Source organism: Chiloscyllium punctatum, chromosome 38, assembly GCF_047496795.1.
Source record: "Chiloscyllium punctatum isolate Juve2018m chromosome 38, sChiPun1.3, whole genome shotgun sequence".
Classification (NCBI taxonomy): Eukaryota; Metazoa; Chordata; class Chondrichthyes; order Orectolobiformes; family Hemiscylliidae; genus Chiloscyllium; species Chiloscyllium punctatum.
In genome coordinates this window covers 61103255-61122654 of record NC_092776.1, presented here as the reverse complement: position 1 = coordinate 61122654, position 19400 = coordinate 61103255, and the positions used below count along the sequence as shown (strand labels likewise).

The window sequence follows — 19400 nt, the reverse complement described above, 5'->3', positions numbered from 1 at the left end:
CCTCCCCCCCTCCATCTCCCTCCCCCCCCGTCCCTCCCCCCCTCCATCTCCCTCCCCCCCCTCCATCTCCCTCCCCCCCTCCATCTCCCTCCCCCCCCGTCCCTCCCCCCCTCCATCTCCCTCCCCCCCCGTCCCTCCCCCCCTCCATCTCCCTCCCCCCCCGTCCCTCCCCCCCTCCATCTCCCTCCCCCCCCGTCCCTCCCCCCCTCCATCTCCCTCCCCCCCTCCATCTCCCTCCCCCCCCGTCCCTCCCCCCCTCCATCTCCCTCCCCCCCCGTCCCTCCCCCCCTCCATCTCCCTCCCCCCCCGTCCCTCCCCCCCTCCATCTCCCTCCCCCCCCTCCATCTCCCTCCCCCCCCGTCCCTCCCCCCCTCCATCTCCCTCCCCCCCCGTCCCTCCCCCCCTCCATCTCCCTCCCCCCTCCATCTCCCTCCCCCCCCGTCCCTCCCCCCCTCCATCTCCCTCCCCCCCCGTCCCTCCCCCCCTCCATCTCCCTCCCCCCCCGTCCCTCCCCCCCTCCATCTCCCTCCCCCCCCGTCCCTCCCCCCCTCCATCTCCCTCCCCCCCCGTCCCTCCCCCCCTCCATCTCCCTCCCCCCCCGTCCCTCCCCCCCTCCATCTCCCTCCCCCCCCGTCCCTCCCCCCCTCCATCTCCCTCCCCCCCCGTCCCTCCCCCCCTCCATCTCCCTCCCCCCCCGTCCCTCCCCCCCTCCATCTCCCTCCCCCCCGTCCCTCCCCCCCTCCATCTCCCTCCCCCCCCGTCCCTCCCCCCCTCCATCTCCCTCCCCCCCCGTCCCTCCCCCCCTCCATCTCCCTCCCCCCCCGTCCCTCCCCCCCTCCATCTCCCTCCCCCCCCGTCCCTCCCCCCCTCCATCTCCCTCCCCCCCTCCATCTCCCTCCCCCCCTCCATCTCCCTCCCTCCCCGTCCCTCCCCCCCTCCATCTCCCTCCCCCCCCTCCATCTCCCTCCCCCCCTCCATCTCCCTCCCCCCCCGTCCCTCCCCCCCTCCATCTCCCTCCCCCCCTCCATCTCCCTCCCCCCCTCCATCTCCCTCCCCCCCTCCATCTCCCTCCCCCCCCGTCCCTCCCCCCCTCCATCTCCCTCCCCCCCTCCATCTCCCTCCCCCCCTCCATCTCCCTCCCCCCCTCCATCTCCCTCCCCCCCCGTCCCTCCCCCCCTCCATCTCCCTCCCCCCCTCCATCTCCCTCCCCCCCTCCATCTCCCTCCCCCCCTCCATCTCCCTCCCCCCCTCCATCTCCCTCCCCCCCCGTCCCTCCCCCCCTCCATCTCCCTCCCCCCCTCCATCTCCCTCCCCCCCTCCATCTCCCTCCCCCCCTCCATCTCCCTCCCCCCCCGTCCCTCCCCCCCTCCATCTCCCTCCCCCCCCGTCCCTCCCCCCCTCCATCTCCCTCCCCCCCCGTCCCTCCCCCCCTCCATCTCCCTCCCCCCCCGTCCCTCCCCCCCTCCATCTCCCTCCCCCCCTCCATCTCCCTCCCCCCCTCCATCTCCCTCCCTCCCCGTCCCTCCCCCCCTCCATCTCCCTCCCCCCCTCCATCTCCCTCCCCCCCTCCATCTCCCTCCCCCCCCGTCCCTCCCCCCCTCCATCTCCCTCCCCCCCTCCATCTCCCTCCCCCCCCTCCATCTCCCTCCCCCCCTCCATCTCCCTCCCCCCCCGTCCCTCCCCCCCTCCATCTCCCTCCCCCCCTCCATCTCCCTCCCCCCCTCCATCTCCCTCCCCCCCTCCATCTCCCTCCCCCCCCGTCCCTCCCCCCCTCCATCTCCCTCCCCCCCCGTCCCTCCCCCCCCTCCATCTCCCTCCCCCCCTCCATCTCCCTCCCCCCCCGTCCCTCCCCCCCTCCATCTCCCTCCCCCCCTCCATCTCCCTCCCCCCCTCCATCTCCCTCCCCCCCCGTCCCTCCCCCCCTCCATCTCCCTCCCCCCCCGTCCCTCCCCCCCTCCATCTCCCTCCCCCCTCCATCTCCCTCCCCCCCTCCATCTCCCTCCCCCCCTCCATCTCCCTCCCCCCCTCCATCTCCCTCCCCCCCTCCATCTCCCTCCCCCCCTCCATCTCCCTCCCCCCCTCCATCTCCCTCCCCCCCTCCATCTCCCTCCCCCCCTCCATCTCCCTCCCCCCCCGTCCCTCCCCCCCTCCATCTCCCTCCCCCCCCGTCCCTCCCCCCCTCCATCTCCCTCCCCCCCGTCCCTCCCCCCCTCCATCTCCCTCCCCCCCGTCCCTCCCCCCCTCCATCTCCCTCCCCCCCCGTCCCTCCCCCCCTCCATCTCCCTCCCCCCCCGTCCCTCCCCCCCTCCATCTCCCTCCCCCCCCGTCCCTCCCCCCCTCCATCTCCCTCCCCCCCCGTCCCTCCCCCCCTCCATCTCCCTCCCCCCCCCGTCCCTCCCCCCCCTCCATCTCCCTCCCCCCCCGTCCCTCCCCCCCTCCATCTCCCTCCCCCCCGTCCCTCCCCCCCCTCCATCTCCCTCCCCCCCTCCATCTCCCTCCCCCCCCGTCCCTCCCCCCCTCCATCTCCCTCCCCCCCCGTCCCTCCCCCCCTCCATCTCCCTCCCCCCCCGTCCCTCCCCCCCTCCATCTCCCTCCCCCCCCGTCCCTCCCCCCCTCCATCTCCCTCCCCCCCCGTCCCTCCCCCCCTCCATCTCCCTCCCCCCCCCGTCCCTCCCCCCCTCCATCTCCCTCCCCCCCCGTCCCTCCCCCCCTCCATCTCCCTCCCCCCCCGTCCCTCCCCCCCTCCATCTCCCTCCCCCCCCCGTCCCTCCCCCCCTCCATCTCCCTCCCCCCCCGTCCCTCCCCCCCTCCATCTCCCTCCCCCCCCGTCCCTCCCCCCCTCCATCTCCCTCCCCCCCCGTCCCTCCCCCCCCTCCATCTCCCTCCCCCCCCGTCCCTCCCCCCCTCCATCTCCCTCCCCCCCCGTCCCTCCCCCCCTCCATCTCCCTCCCCCCCCGTCCCTCCCCCCCTCCATCTCCCTCCCCCCCCGTCCCTCCCCCCCTCCATCTCCCTCCCCCCCCGTCCCTCCCCCCCTCCATCTCCCTCCCCCCCCGTCCCTCCCCCCCTCCATCTCCCTCCCCCCCCGTCCCTCCCCCCCTCCATCTCCCTCCCCCCCCGTCCCTCCCCCCCTCCATCTCCCTCCCCCCCCGTCCCTCCCCCCCTCCATCTCCCTCCCCCCCCGTCCCTCCCCCCCTCCATCTCCCTCCCCCCCCGTCCCTCCCCCCCTCCATCTCCCTCCCCCCCCGTCCCTCCCCCCCTCCATCTCCCTCCCCCCCCGTCCCTCCCCCCCTCCATCTCCCTCCCCCCCCGTCCCTCCCCCCCTCCATCTCCCTCCCCCCCCGTCCCTCCCCCCCCTCCATCTCCCTCCCCCCCCGTCCCTCCCCCCCTCCATCTCCCTCCCCCCCCGTCCCTCCCCCCCTCCATCTCCCTCCCCCCCCGTCCCTCCCCCCCTCCATCTCCCTCCCCCCCCGTCCCTCCCCCCCTCCATCTCCCTCCCCCCCCGTCCCTCCCCCCCTCCATCTCCCTCCCCCCCCGTCCCTCCCCCCCTCCATCTCCCTCCCCCCCCGTCCCTCCCCCCCTCCATCTCCCTCCCCCCCCGTCCCTCCCCCCCTCCATCTCCCTCCCCCCCCGTCCCTCCCCCCCTCCATCTCCCTCCCCCCCCGTCCCTCCCCCCCTCCATCTCCCTCCCCCCCCCGTCCCTCCCCCCCTCCATCTCCCTCCCCCCCCGTCCCTCCCCCCCTCCATCTCCCTCCCCCCCCGTCCCTCCCCCCCTCCATCTCCCTCCCCCCCCGTCCCTCCCCCCCTCCATCTCCCTCCCCCCCGTCCCTCCCCCCCTCCATCTCCCTCCCCCCCTCCATCTCCCTCCCCCCCCGTCCCTCCCCCCCTCCATCTCCCTCCCCCCCCGTCCCTCCCCCCCTCCATCTCCCTCCCCCCCCGTCCCTCCCCCCCTCCATCTCCCTCCCCCCCGTCCCTCCCCCCCTCCATCTCCCTCCCCCCCTCCATCTCCCTCCCCCCCCGTCCCTCCCCCCCCCCATCTCCCTCCCCCCCTCCATCTCCCTCCCCCCCCGTCCCTCCCCCCCTCCATCTCCCTCCCCCCCCGTCCCTCCCCCCCTCCATCTCCCTCCCCCCCCGTCCCTCCCCCCCTCCATCTCCCTCCCCCCCCGTCCCTCCCCCCCTCCATCTCCCTCCCCCCCCGTCCCTCCCCCCCTCCATCTCCCTCCCCCCCTCCATCTCCCTCCCCCCCTCCATCTCCCTCCCCCCCCGTCCCTCCCCCCCTCCATCTCCCTCCCCCCCTCCATCTCCCTCCCCCCCCGTCCCTCCCCCCCTCCATCTCCCTCCCCCCCCGTCCCTCCCCCCCTCCATCTCCCTCCCCCCCTCCATCTCCCTCCCCCCCCGTCCCTCCCCCCCTCCATCTCCCTCCCCCCCTCCATCTCCCTCCCCCCCCGTCCCTCCCCCCCTCCATCTCCCTCCCCCCCCGTCCCTCCCCCCCTCCATCTCCCTCCCCCCCTCCATCTCCCTCCCCCCCCGTCCCTCCCCCCCTCCATCTCCCTCCCCCCCTCCATCTCCCTCCCCCCCCGTCCCTCCCCCCCTCCATCTCCCTCCCCCCCTCCATCTCCCTCCCCCCCCGTCCCTCCCCCCCTCCATCTCCCTCCCCCCCTCCATCTCCCTCCCCCCCCGTCCCTCCCCCCCTCCATCTCCCTCCCCCCCTCCATCTCCCTCCCCCCCCGTCCCTCCCCCCCTCCATCTCCCTCCCCCCCTCCATCTCCCTCCCCCCCCGTCCCTCCCCCCCTCCATCTCCCTCCCCCCCTCCATCTCCCTCCCCCCCCGTCCCTCCCCCCCTCCATCTCCCTCCCCCCCCCGTCCCTCCCCCCCCTCCATCTCCCTCCCCCCCCGTCCCTCCCCCCCTCCATCTCCCTCCCCCCCCGTCCCTCCCCCCCTCCATCTCCCTCCCCCCCCGTCCCTCCCCCCCTCCATCTCCCTCCCCCCCCGTCCCTCCCCCCCCTCCATCTCCCTCCCCCCCCGTCCCTCCCCCCCTCCATCTCCCTCCCCCCCCGTCCCTCCCCCCCTCCATCTCCCTCCCCCCCCGTCCCTCCCCCCCTCCATCTCCCTCCCCCCCCGTCCCTCCCCCCCTCCATCTCCCTCCCCCCCCGTCCCTCCCCCCCTCCATCTCCCTCCCCCCCCCGTCCCTCCCCCCCTCCATCTCCCTCCCCCCCCGTCCCTCCCCCCCTCCATCTCCCTCCCCCCCCGTCCCTCCCCCCCTCCATCTCCCTCCCCCCCCGTCCCTCCCCCCCTCCATCTCCCTCCCCCCCCGTCCCTCCCCCCCTCCATCTCCCTCCCCCCCCGTCCCTCCCCCCCTCCATCTCCCTCCCCCCCCGTCCCTCCCCCCCTCCATCTCCCTCCCCCCCCGTCCCTCCCCCCCTCCATCTCCCTCCCCCCCCGTCCCTCCCCCCCTCCATCTCCCTCCCCCCCCGTCCCTCCCCCCCTCCATCTCCCTCCCCCCCCGTCCCTCCCCCCCTCCATCTCCCTCCCCCCCCGTCCCTCCCCCCCTCCATCTCCCTCCCCCCCCGTCCCTCCCCCCCTCCATCTCCCTCCCCCCCCGTCCCTCCCCCCCTCCATCTCCCTCCCCCCCCGTCCCTCCCCCCCTCCATCTCCCTCCCCCCCCGTCCCTCCCCCCCTCCATCTCCCTCCCCCCCCGTCCCTCCCCCCCTCCATCTCCCTCCCCCCCCGTCCCTCCCCCCCTCCATCTCCCTCCCCCCCCGTCCCTCCCCCCCTCCATCTCCCTCCCCCCCCGTCCCTCCCCCCTCCATCTCCCTCCCCCCCCGTCCCTCCCCCCCTCCATCTCCCTCCCCCCCCGTCCCTCCCCCCCTCCATCTCCCTCCCCCCCCGTCCCTCCCCCCCTCCATCTCCCTCCCCCCCCGTCCCTCCCCCCCTCCATCTCCCTCCCCCCCCGTCCCTCCCCCCCTCCATCTCCCTCCCCCCCCGTCCCTCCCCCCCTCCATCTCCCTCCCCCCCCGTCCCTCCCCCCCTCCATCTCCCTCCCCCCCCGTCCCTCCCCCCCTCCATCTCCCTCCCCCCCCCGTCCCTCCCCCCCTCCATCTCCCTCCCCCCCCGTCCCTCCCCCCCTCCATCTCCCTCCCCCCCCGTCCCTCCCCCCCTCCATCTCCCTCCCCCCCCGTCCCTCCCCCCCTCCATCTCCCTCCCCCCCCGTCCCTCCCCCCCTCCATCTCCCTCCCCCCCCGTCCCTCCCCCCCTCCATCTCCCTCCCCCCCCGTCCCTCCCCCCCTCCATCTCCCTCCCCCCCTCCATCTCCCTCCCCCCCCATCCCTCCCCCCCTCCATCTCCCTCCCCCCCTCCATCTCCCTCCCCCCCTCCATCTCCCTCCCCCCCCATCCCTCCCCCCCTCCATCTCCCTCCCCCCCCGTCCCTCCCCCCCTCCATCTCCCTCCCCCCCCGTCCCTCCCCCCCTCCATCTCCCTCCCCCCCTCCATCTCCCTCCCCCCCCGTCCCTCCCCCCCTCCATCTCCCTCCCCCCCCGTCCCTCCCCCCCTCCATCTCCCTCCCCCCCGTCCCTCCCCCCCTCCATCTCCCTCCCCCCCCGTCCCTCCCCCCCTCCATCTCCCTCCCCCCCCGTCCCTCCCCCCCTCCATCTCCCTCCCCCCCCGTCCCTCCCCCCCTCCATCTCCCTCCCCCCCCGTCCCTCCCCCCCTCCATCTCCCTCCCCCCCGTCCCTCCCCCCGTCTCTCCCCCATCTCTCCCCCATTCCCTTCCCTTCCCTTCCCTCCCCATCCGTTCCCCCCTCTCCATCCTCGTCCCACTCTCTCTCACTCACTCTCTCCCTCCCTCCCTCCATCCGTCCCTCCCTCCATCTCGCCGAACCCCCCCTTCTTTATGAGATCTCTTCAAAAATACTGCCGGACCTGCAAAGCTTCTCCAGCAATTTATTTTTGTCTTACTCTCATTAGCCCTCCCTCAGTTCTCTCACCCAATCTCAATATCTATCACTCCCTCCCTCCCTCCGTTAGTCTGTGCCCTCACTCACTATCCGTCTGTCACACTCACCTGCCGCCTCCGCGGCCTCTCTCCTCGATGCCGTTAGTTCATCCGGGTCAGTGTCTCCACAGCGCCTCCGCCAGTGCGGGAGGAGGACATGACAGGAGTTCCCGGAGAATCCATAGCCCACTCTGTAGTGCAGCCTGCCGGGCAAGAGAGACCACAACTGAGGGAACTGTTAGAGAGTTTAGGATCTATATTCACTGATCCTTGCTTATAACGTTGTACATCTGAAAAACATGACAATTTATCTATCCGTAATGAACCATACGTGAAATAGACGCTATATACCACATCGTAGAAGATTAGAAACAAGTTGGGTTGTGTATGAAATTTAATATAATTAAGCTATATAAGAAATAACTGATTTTTTGTTTATAGATATGGAGGGAATGTCTTATGAGGAAAGGCTGAGGGACTTGAGGCTATTTTCGTTTGAGAGAAGAAGGTTTTAGAGGTGACTTAATAGAGACACATAAGATAATCAGAAGGTTAGATAGGGTGGACAGGGAGAGCCTTTTTCCAAGTATGGTGACAGCAAACACGAGGGGGCATAGCTTTAAATTGAGGGGTGATAGATATAGGACAGATGTATGCGGTAGTTTCTGTACCCATAGGAAGGGTATGGAATGCTTTGCCTGCAACGGTAGTAGATTCGCCAACTTTAAGTACATTTAAGTCGTCATTGGACAAGCATATGGACATACATGGAATGGACCTACATCTCCGGGACACCCGCACCAATCAACCACACCGGCCTGTGGCCCAACATTTCAACTCCCCCTCCCACTCTGCCGAGGACATGGAGGTCCTGGGCCTCCTTCACCGCCGCTACCTCACCACCAGAGCCTGGAGGAAGAACACCTCATCTTCCGCCTCAGAACACTTCAACCCCAGGGCATCAATGTGGACTTCAACAGTTTCCTCATTTCCCCTTCCCCCACCTCACCCTAGTTCTAAACTTCCAGCTCAGCACTGTCCCCACGACTTGTCCTACCTGCCTATCTCCTTTTCCACCTATCCACTCCCCCCTCTCTTCCCTGACCTATCACCTTCATCCCCTCCTCCACTCACCCATTGTACTCTATGCTACTTTCTCCCCACCCCCACCCTCCTCTAGCTTATCTCTCCACGCTTCAGGCTCACTGCCTTTATTCCTGATAAAGGGCTTTTGCCCGAAACGTCGATTTCGAAGCTCCTTGGATGCTGCCTGAACTGCTGTGCTCTTCCAGCACCACTAATCCAGAATCTGGTTTCCAACATCTGCAGTCATTGTTTTTACCTCGTACATGGAATATTGTAGATGGGCTTCAGATTGGTATGACAGGTCGGCGCAACATCGAGGGCCGAAGGGCCTGTACTGCACTGTAATGTTCTATATGAAGCTATTATTTATGAAATTTACTAACATTTATAGATTATCTATTCATGATGACATATATATGGAATTTAAAAATCATAGAGTCAGAAAGTCATTCATGCACAGAAGGTGGCCATTTGGCTCATTGAGTCCATGCTGGCTCACCATGTAGTAAATCTCACAACCCCGATCAATCCCAAAAATCCTTCAAGTTTACTTCCTTCAAGTATATTAGAATCTAAGCAAAATGATGCAGATGGAAATGTAGAAAAGTTTATATACTATTCTATACGTGTTGACAGATATATAAAATAACAGATATCTTACAAATATCTCCCATTTATCCATAAGGATATGCAGGTACATGTGAACCTTATGAGGGATTATATGTAATCCATTCTTAATGGCATAAATATGAAATATACTATAGTTTATGCATACTTTGATTACATAAATAAAAATATTCTGGAGATAACCAATACATGAGAAAATATACACAAAATATGTACATTTAAATTTAGACCAGGAGTAGGCTATTCGTCCCTGATTATGGATTAGTGGTGCTGGAAGAGCACAGCAGTTCAGGCAGCATCCAAGTATTCGTCCCTGAGCCTACTCTGCCATTCAGTAAAAACATGACTGATGTATTTGTGTTTCGACTTCCACTTTCTAATACCCCCAATAATCTTTGATTCCCTGCTGAACAGGACACTATATATCTCCACCTTAAAAATATTTAATGACTCACCTCTAACACTTTCTGAGGCAGAGTACTGAAGTCACAAAACTTTCTGAGAGAAAAATAATTCTCCCCATCTCTGTCCTAAAAAAGTAACCTCTATTTTTAAACCAGTGTCCACTACCTCTGGACTGACCCACAAAAACAATCACCCTCTCCACATCCACCTTGTCAAAAGACCATTCAGGATCTTATGCACTTCAATCAAGTCCCCACTCACTCTTCAAAACACCAGTCAAAACACGTCCAGCCTCTCTCATCTATTCTCATGAGACAACTCCTCATTCCAGGTATCAGTTTAATAAACTTCCTGTGAAGCATAAGATCCTTAACGTTACGTTCAATACTTCTATTCATTAAGAACACTGCCTTTCTTAACTGCTTGCTGGAGTTTATCCTGAACCTTATAGATAATCTATCAATAATGGCAGTCCTGTCAAGTGTTGAACAGTTTATATTATGATCTCAGTGGAGACTGGTAACTTTCAAAAACAGTTTTTATTCCCAGTTATTGACTCAAAAGGTCACACAAGATTTAAAGTTGTAAAAGGTGATTACATTTCCAATGAAAGAAAACAAATCAATGCTATTAACAAATCTCATAAGCATCAAAATTCTTCATTCTACATTTAATTTCAAACAAGCACATTACAGTGTCTTCAGTATTCACTTAAATTTCCTGGTTCCAAACTAGCATGTCTCTGAACCTCAAGATTTACTGTGTTTTTTTAATCTAGTTATCTTCTGAAGTGAGGTGTTTCTTGGGGATTCTCCCATGAGCATTGAGCTAGGTGATTCCTCCAGATCTATTTCTACCTCACAGGTCTGGTAGCAATGGTAGAAAGAGAGAGAGAGAGTTAACCTTTCAAGCCCAACAGCTGTTCTTTCGAACAATGCTATCAAGTTGCTCTTTTTCAACTGTAAGCTGCTCACTGATGAGCAGTTTAGGTTCTATTATTGCCACTTAACTCCTGAACTCATTTCCGCACTCGTCCAAACATGGGTAAAAGAGCTGAACTCCAGATGGGAGTGATTGCCTTTGACATCAAACCACATTTGACAAAAAATGACATCAAGGAGCCAAGCATAACCAGAATCAATGGAAATCTTTGCTGGCTGGAGTCATATATAGCACATAGAAAGATGGTTGTGGATATTAAAGGTCAGCCATCTCAGCTTCAGGACATTTCTTCCAATGTTCCATGGGTAGATTCTAGGTCCAACCATAGAATTGTAAAATACCTACAGTGTGGAAACAGGCCCTTTGGCCCAACAAGTCCACACCAACCCTCCAAAGAGTAACTCACCCAGACCCATTCCCCTACTCTATAATCCTATATTTACCCCTGACTAATGCACCTAACTTACACATCACATCCCTGAACACTATGGGCAATTTAGCATGGCCAATTCATCTAATCTGCACATATTTTAATTTTTTTAGATTAGATTACTTACAGTGTGGAAACAGGCCCTTCGGCCCAACAAGTCCACACAGACCCACCGAAGTACAACTCGCTCAGACCCATTCCCCTACGTTTACCTCTTCACCTAACACTACGGACAATTTAGCATGGCCAATTCACCTAATTGTGGGAGAAAACCGGAGCACGGGGAGAATGTGCAAACCATCTTAATCTCCTTTATCAATAATCTTCCCTCCATCATAAAATAAGAAGTGAGTGTGTTCCCTGATGACTGCATAATGGTCAGCACAATTTGCAACTTCTTCAGAAAACTGAAGCAATCCATGTCCAAGTACAGCAAGGTCTCGAATTAATTCAGGCTTGGGCTGGTAACTAAGAAGTAACATCGAGGCAATGACCATCCCCTATGAGAGAGCATCTAACCATTTTCACATTTAATGGCATTACCATTGCTGAATCTCTCACTGTCAACTTTTTGAGGGCTTCCATTGACCAGGAACTAAACTCAACTGTCCATATAAATAAGAAGGTCAGAGGCTAGGAATACTGCAGCAAGTAACTAACCTCCTGTCCCCGCAAATTCTGTCCACCATCTACAAGGCACAATTCAGGAATGTGTGGAATACAACTTTCAAGAAGCTTGATACCATCCAGTACAAAGCAGCCCACTCATTTGGAACCAAATCTGCAAGCGTTCACTTCGCTTCACCACTAAGACACAGTGGCAGTCATATGTACAAGCTACAAGATGTAGATTGTGCACATGGTAACAATCCAACAAGACTCCTTCGACAGCATCATCAAACCTCAGAATTCCTTCTATCTCGAAGGACAAGACCAGCAGATTTGTGGGAGCACCATCACCTGCAAATTCCTCTCCAAGCTACACGCAATTTTGACCTGGAACTATATCACCATTTCTCCACTGGCACTGGGTCAAAATTCTGGAATTTCTTCACTCCCTCCCAAATGGCACTATAGCTGCAGCTGCAGCACGTGGACTGCAGCAGTTCTAGAAGGCAGTTAGAACAGGCAACTGCCTGAACTGCTGTGCTCTTCCAGCACCACTAATCCAAAATCTGGTTTCCAGCATCTGCAGTCATTGTTTTTACCTAACAAATTATGGCCCAGTCAGTGATGCTCAGATCCTGTAAATGAATAAAAAATGCTCTAATAAACTAATTAAACAGTATTTTCCTTTCACAAAGAAAAAAATTGACTCTAGTAAGTATCCTGTTTTGATCTGCTTAACAATGGATTCTAGCAATTTCTCTAAGGCATGTATTTGGCTAACTGGCCTTTTGTTTCCTGCTTTCCACCTCTCTCCGATCTTGAATAAGATTATTTTGTTCATTTGTGGGTTGTGACCTTCACTGTTTTGCCAGCATTTATGGCCCATTCTTGGTTGTCCTCGAGAAGATGATGGTGAGCTGCCTTCTTGATGCGCTGCAGTCCACCTGCTCTGTATTGATGCATAATGCCATTATGGAGGATATTCCGGCATTTTGACCCAGTGATGTTGAAGGAGCAATAATATATTTTCACATCAGGTTGGTAAGAGGCTTGGAGGGAAATTTGCAAGTAGTTGTGTTCCCAAGTATTTGCTGCCCTTGTCCTTCCAAATAGGAGTGGATGTGGATTTGGAAGGTTTGATTCGAATTGAATTGAATTTATTGTCACGTGTGCCGAGGTACAGTGAAAGGCTTTGTCTTGTGAGCAATACGGGCAGATCACAGAGTTAAATAGTATAGTTAAGTAAATAATAGGTAAACAGCAGCAAAATCAAAAACACTGGTACAGGCAAACATTAAGAGTTTGTAAGTCCATTCAGTATTCTCACAACAGTAGGGTAGAAACTATTCTGAAACTGGTTGGTGCATGTGTTCAGGCTTCTGTACCTTCTCCCTGATGGTAGAGGTTGTAGAAAAACATTGCCAGAGTGGGATAGTGGGATGGCTCTTTGAGAACGCTGGCAGCCTTTCCTTGACAGTGGGCCTGGTAGATGGATTCTATAGATGGGAGGTTGGCCTTTGTGATTGTCTGGGCTGAGTTCACCACTCTCTGTAACCGTCTCCGATCTTGAATGGTATAGTTGCCATACCAGGTGGTAATACATCCAGACAGAATGCTCTCAATGGTGCTCCTATAAAAGTTGGCACGGGTATTTGCCATCATGCCAAATTTCCTCAGCTGCCTGAGGAATAAGAGATGCTGTTGGGCCTTTGTAACCAGTGCGTCCACATGAAGAGTCCAAGAAAGCTTGTTGTGGATGACCACTCCCGGGAGCCTGACACTCCCCACTTGTTCCACCTCTGTGCTGTGTGTGTGTGATGAGTAACATCCTGCTGAAAGTCAATAACGAGTTCCTTGGTTTTGCCGGCATTGAGAGCTAGGTTGTTCTCAGTGCACCATTTTTCCAGCTCTTCCCCCTCCCGTCTGTAGTCTGTTTCGTCGCCATCTGAGACTCGACCGACTATGGTGGTATCATCACCGAACTTGTAAATGGCACTAGTCTCGTATTTGGTGACCAGTCATGGGTATACAGTGAGTACGGTAGGGGGCTGAGCACGCACCCCCAGGGGCTCCAGTGTTGAGTGTTAGTGTGGATGAAATATTGTCCACAGTCTTCACTGATTGTGGCCTATGGGTCAGGAAATGAGGATCCAGGATCTTGGTTTGCTCCAAGATCACTTGGGTTCCTAGGCGGAAGATGAGGCACTCTTCCTCCAGGCTTTGTGTTGCCATGGTCTGGCGATGGAGGAGGCCAAGGACCTGCATGTCCTTGGTGGAGTGGGAGGGGGAGGTAAAGTGTTCAGCCACGGGGCGATTGGGTTGGTTGGTGTGGGTGTCCCAGAGGTGTTCTCTGGTGCCAGGAGTGGAGCTTGGGTTGGTGGGGGGTGTGGACCTGACGAGGGAGTCATGGAGGGAGTGGTCTTTCTGGAACGCAACCTCCACTCCCGGCACCTTCCCCTGCAACCGCAAGAAATGCAAAACTTGCGCCCACACCTCCCCCCTCACTTCCCTCCAAGTCCCCAATGGATCCTTCCATATCTGTCACAAATTCACCTGCACCTCCACACACATCATTTACTGCATCCGCTGCAACCGATGTGGCCTCCTGTACATTGGGGAGACAGGCCGCCTACTTGTGGAACATTTCAGAGAACACCTCTGGGACTCCCGCACCAACCAACCCAACTGCCCCGTGGCTGAACACTTTAACTCCCCCTCCCACTCTGCCAAGGACATGCAGGTCCTTGGCCTCCTCCATCGCCAGACCATGGCAACACGACGCCTGGTGGAAAAGCCTAGGAACCCTCCAACCATGAGGAATGAATGCACATTTCTCCAGTTTTCTCATTTCCCCTCCCCCCACCTTATCTCAGTCCCAGCCCTCAGACTCAGCACCGCCTTCTTGACCTGCAATCTTCTTCCCGACCTCTCCACCCCCCACCCCCTCTCCAGCCTATCACCCTCACCTTAACCTCCTTCCACCTATCGCATTCCCAATGCCCCTCCCCCAAGTCCCTCCTCCCTACCTTTTATCTTAGCCTGCTTGGCATACCGTCCTCATTCCTGAAGAAGGGCTTATGCCCAAAACGTCAATTCTCCTGCTCCTTAGATGCTGCCTGACCTGCTGCGCTTTTCCAGCAACACATTTTTCAGCTCTGATCTCCAGCATCTGCAGTCCTCACTTTCTCCTACATAATTTATAGAGTGTCACCACCATCTTTTTCTAGTCTTTCTGAAAAGTCAAATATCCTTCAATATTCAAGTTCCAGCCCTGGTCAGTTTTTATCCCTCGCTGAATCTTAGTTATTTTTAGCTAAGTCTGAGTTGTGTCAAATTTCTTTAAGGGCTCTCTCACTGTATCATAAGTTACCTACTATGCCTCCATAGTGTCCCTCATGTCCAATTTTCAACCCCAATCTCCCTGGAACGACTCACAACTCTGTGAATATCTGCACAAAACACTAATATTCATGTGCCTGTGCTGTCTTTAAAACAACACAGTGCATGCAAATGAGCACTGGAGTTCCAAAGCTGCCATGGTCAGTCACAGACAGAGCCAGAAGATGTTGGATAAAGAGAAGATGGCACTACAATTTTCTGACAGGACCTGGTGGATAGACAATATAGAGATTAGCCATCCTTTTCTCAGAGGATGGGTAGAGGTGGCTTCACCATTAGATCATGGCAACATCATCTGAGATTGCTGCCTAGATCAGTGCCATCTCTAGGGCGCAGAGGAATGAAATGACCTTCTCTGCTCTGCCAAAGTAAGTGCTACATTCTTCTCTCTGCCACCTCATAAGCACGCTATCTCTCACTGCACCTCACTTCCCACCAAGACTTTTGCTGTACTATTCTATTGCTGACAACATTTTCCATCACTTGCACACCCTGTCCCCTCTGCTTCCCACACCGCTAACCATGTGCTGCCTCCTCTCTGTCTTGGAACACCTCACCACTTTGTCCCCTAACTGCACCAGCACCCACAGTCATGCCACCCACTGCAGTCTCACTCGTTTCTCTACTTTCTCTACTCAGCTTCTTCATTACCTATAAAGAGAGGATCCTGGCCTTCACAGGAGAAGGGAAGGACCACTCCTGCAGGGAAATGGAAACATTCATGTCCTGCCAAATAAATGAGTAACACCCTTTATTCCACTGTGATTCACATGCATTTAAGGCCGTGAGCCAAATGCTGGAAAGTGGGATTAGTGTAGGTCAGTGCAAACTCAGTGGGTCGAATGGCCTGTTCAGTGCTGTATAGCTCTGAGCCCAACTGTCACTCTCAAACATTGCACACTACTTCTAACCCCTGGGCACAGCACCTTCTCTTTCTTTTGTCTTTCATTTTTCACAAGCCTCCATTTGACCTCTGTGGTGAAATGCCCAGCTTCATCTTAACTTTGACCTCAGAGGACAAGAGCACTCAGAAGAAGCATTGGCAAGGCTTCCTCCTTCATTTGCACCAACTCAGATACTGGAACTTCAGTGGGAACCAAAGCCATAGAGAGTGTAGGAGCACAATCGGGGAGCACTTCATTGCAACGGCTCTGTAGCTGGCTGAGGAAGAAATGTCCAGGCATTTGGAGTACCTTCTCAGTCTGGGCAGGAGAAGATTCCTTAGTGTCGGCAGTCAGGGGCTTCATCCACATGAACAAGGAAGTTAGTGCAAATGAAGCCAGACAATACATGATGTTCAGTCGGTCCCTGGGAAGCATTGAAGATCAAAGGGACCTTCGTGTGCACATACACTGGACCCTTAAGGTATCAGGACAGGTGGATAAAGTGGTTACAAAGACATATGGTAAACTTGCCTATATTAGCAGAGGCATAGACTTTAACAGTAGGAAGGTTAGGCTGGAACTGTATAAATGTCGGTTAGGACACAGCTAGGATATTGCATGCAGTTCTGGAATTACCATAATAGGAGGGATGTAATCGCATCAGAGAAGATGCAGAGGAGATTTTACCAGGATGCTCTCTGGGCTGGAGAGTTTTAGTTACGTAGAAAGGTTGATCAGACGGGTTGTTTTCCTTAGAGCAGAGGAGTTTGAGAGAGGATGTTAAAATTGTGAGGTGCATATACAGGAAAGGAAGATACAGTTTTCCTTGGTAGAGAGATCACATATTTTTGAGATATGATGTAGAAGGTTTAGAGGAGATGTGAGGAAAAATCTTTTCACCCAGAGCATGGTGGAAGTCTGGAACTCATTGCAAGTAAGGCTGGTAAGAGGCAAAAACCCTCAATATTTAATGAGTATATAAATGAGTACTTGCAATGCCAAGGCAAACAAGGCTATGGGCCAAATGCTGGAAAATGGTTGTTTTTCACCAATGCGAATGCGATGGGCCAAATGGCCTTGTTCTGCACCGTAGATGACTACAACTCTAGGAGTGACCGCAAGGAATGTGGAATGCTTTGGCCCTCCCTGCCCAGAAGCTTAAGCATTGCTGTGAATCATGTGATCATCAGGCTGTCTCCTTTGCCATGTTGGTCACTGCCATGGAAAGCCAGGTCCAGAACCCCTAGGATCTCCTGGAGAGACGCATACACCTAGACTTCATTGTCCCTCACCCCCTCATTGGTCCTTCAGGCTGAAGGCATAGTGACACTGGGGAAGGGAACCTTAACCCCAGTTCAGGTGGCCCATCCTCACAAGGAGATAGCTAGTTGGGAAAAAAACACATACAGATCCCTTGGCTGTTTTCACCATGGAAGTGAATGGGTCTCTACCTCTATTCTGCTTGTCCCTCTCCAACCTTTAGAATTCAAGCTGAGGAGGGTTAAATTGCCTCTGGCAAGAAGAACCCTGGCATGTCTGACCTATATACATATCTGATCTTGGGGGGGGGGGGCTGCTAAATCTTGAGCCCCAAGAGCAATTACATCAGAGCAGGCTCCCTCTGGACCAGCTATGGAACCAGGGAGTGCACTTCTACGTAGTGAGTGGAAGAGAAAGATGAAACATATTTAAGGCCACTTTGGTGGCACAGCTGAAGAGGCTATCTTGTTATTTGAATCCCGTACATGAATGTTGTTGACATTAATTTTCATGCATTTGCTTTTGACGCTCTCTGTCCACATACTCAACGCATTAGCACACCACGTGAGTGAGCAAAGAATTGGCAGACGGAGCATAATGTGGGAAAATGTGAACTTACCCACTTTGGCTGGAAGGAGAGTCTGCAGAACTCAGTGGTACAGAGGGATCTGGGTGTTCTGGTACAGAATTATAAAATGTTATTAAGAAAGTACAGCAAGTGATGAAGAAGGCAAATGGAATGTCAGTTTCATTACAAGGACATTTAAATATAAAAATAGGGATATTTTGTCACAGTTATGTTGAGTGTTGATGAGACCATTTCTAGAATATTGTGTACAGTTTCAGTCTACTTATTTAAAAAAGTTCTATAATTCTGTTGGAAGGCAGTTCTGAGAAAATTTACATTGATATCTGAAACAGAGGGGGTGATTATCTTACAGGAGTGCAGACATTGAGGGTTGACCTCCACACTGTGGAGCACCCATGAGACTTAGAGTATGGTCACTTACCAGAGGAAGGCTCCACAGGCAGGGAGGGAATGGGTGGCACCAGGCAGTGAAAATGAACTTGACAGGCTGTACAGAATTCCCCTGTGGCCATTACCCTACAAAGCAGGCCATTTTTGATTCTGTTGGATGGAATGGCCTCCCAGAGGAAAATGGCAACAGCCAAATTAATTACACCATAGCTGCCTCTGCTGAGTGAGACAGGAGAAATAAGTGTGGGAAGGCTATAGGAACAGGAAATACATCTTTACAGGGCATAGATAAATGTTTCTATGGCTGCATATGAGACTCCAGATGGCATGTTGCTTTGTGGGAACTGGGCTCAAGGATATCTCGAAGCAGCAACAGGACATCATGAAGACGGGGAATGAACAGCCAGTGGTTGTGGTACACAGTGGTACCAACAACATGGGTTAAAAAATGATGATGTCCATGAAATCAGAGTATAGGAAGCAAGCTAAAATTCATACCTCAATGTAGAGATCTCAGAATTACTACCATTGCCATGTGCCCATCAGAATAGAAATAGGATAAAATAGGATGAATACATGGCTGAACAAATGTGTAATGGGGAGGGTTTCAGATTCATGGAACACTGGTACTGGTTCTGAAAGAGGGGAAACCAATACAAACTGGATATTTACACCTGTTACACCTGGACAGGATGGGGACTGATGTCCTAGAGAGATGAAGATGGTTTAAACTAAAATGATAGGGAAATGGGAACCTGTGTAGTGAGACAAAAGAGAGGGAAACAAGGGCAAAAACAAAGGACAGTTTGGAAAATCAGAAATATAGTAGGCAGAGAATTCATGGACAAGAATCAAACAGGGGCACAATGTAAAATAAATACAAATAAAAACGTGAAAAAGACAAGCATATTAGCTTTGTGTCTTAATGCATGGAGCATTCACAGTAAAGTAGATGAATTAGTTGTGCATAGAACATAGAACATTACAGCGCAGTACAGGCCCTTCAGCCCTTAATGTTGCACCACCCTGTGAAACCAATCTGAAGCCCATCTAACCTAGACTATTCCATTCTCATCCAAATGCCTATCCAATGACCGTTTAAATGTCCGTAAAGTTGGCGAGTCTACAACTGTTGCAGGCAGAGTGTTCCACGCCCCTACTACTCTCTGAGTAAAGAAACTACCTCTGACATCTGTCCTAAATCTATCACCCCTCAATTTGAAGTTATGCCTCCTCATGCTATCCATCACCATCCGAGGAAAAAGGCTCTCACTGTCCATTCAATCCAACCCTCTGATTATCTTATATGTCTCAATTAAGTCTCCTCTCAACCTTCTTCTCTCTAATGAAAACAGCTGCAAGCCCTTCAACCTGTCCTCGTAAGACTTTCCCTCCATACCAGGCAACATCCTAGTAAATCTCCTCTGCAGCCTTTCCAAAGCTTCCACATCCTCCCTATAATGCAGTGAACAGAACCGTACGCAATACTCCAAGTATGGCTGCACCAAAGTTTTGTACAGCTGCACCATGACCTCATGGTTCTGAAACATGATCCCTCTACTAATAAAAGCTAACACACCATGTGCCTTCTTAACAACCGTATCAACCTGGGTGGCAACTTTGAGTGATCTATGTACATGGACAGATCTGTGTTCATGTACGCTACCAAGCATCTTACCATTAGCCCAGTACTCTGCATTCCTGTTACTCCTTCCAAAGTGAAACACCTCACACTTCTACACATTAAACTCATTTGCCACCTCTCAGCCCAGCTCTGCAGCTTATCTAC

General features: G+C 56.0%; 1 protein-coding gene across 2 annotated transcripts in view; it reads right to left on the bottom strand.

Annotated features, from left to right (window-relative positions):
• The window catches only part of slc25a16 (solute carrier family 25 member 16), a 78349-nt gene extending 71246 nt beyond the window's left edge, over positions 1 to 7103 (bottom strand). For both annotated transcript variants that reach the window (XM_072557997.1, XM_072557999.1), the window contains exon 1: positions 7060 to 7103. The gene's annotated coding sequence lies outside the window, so the exon portion shown is untranslated. The remainder of the gene's footprint in view (positions 1 to 7059) is intronic.
• Between the last annotated feature and the right edge of the window lie 12297 nt (positions 7104 to 19400).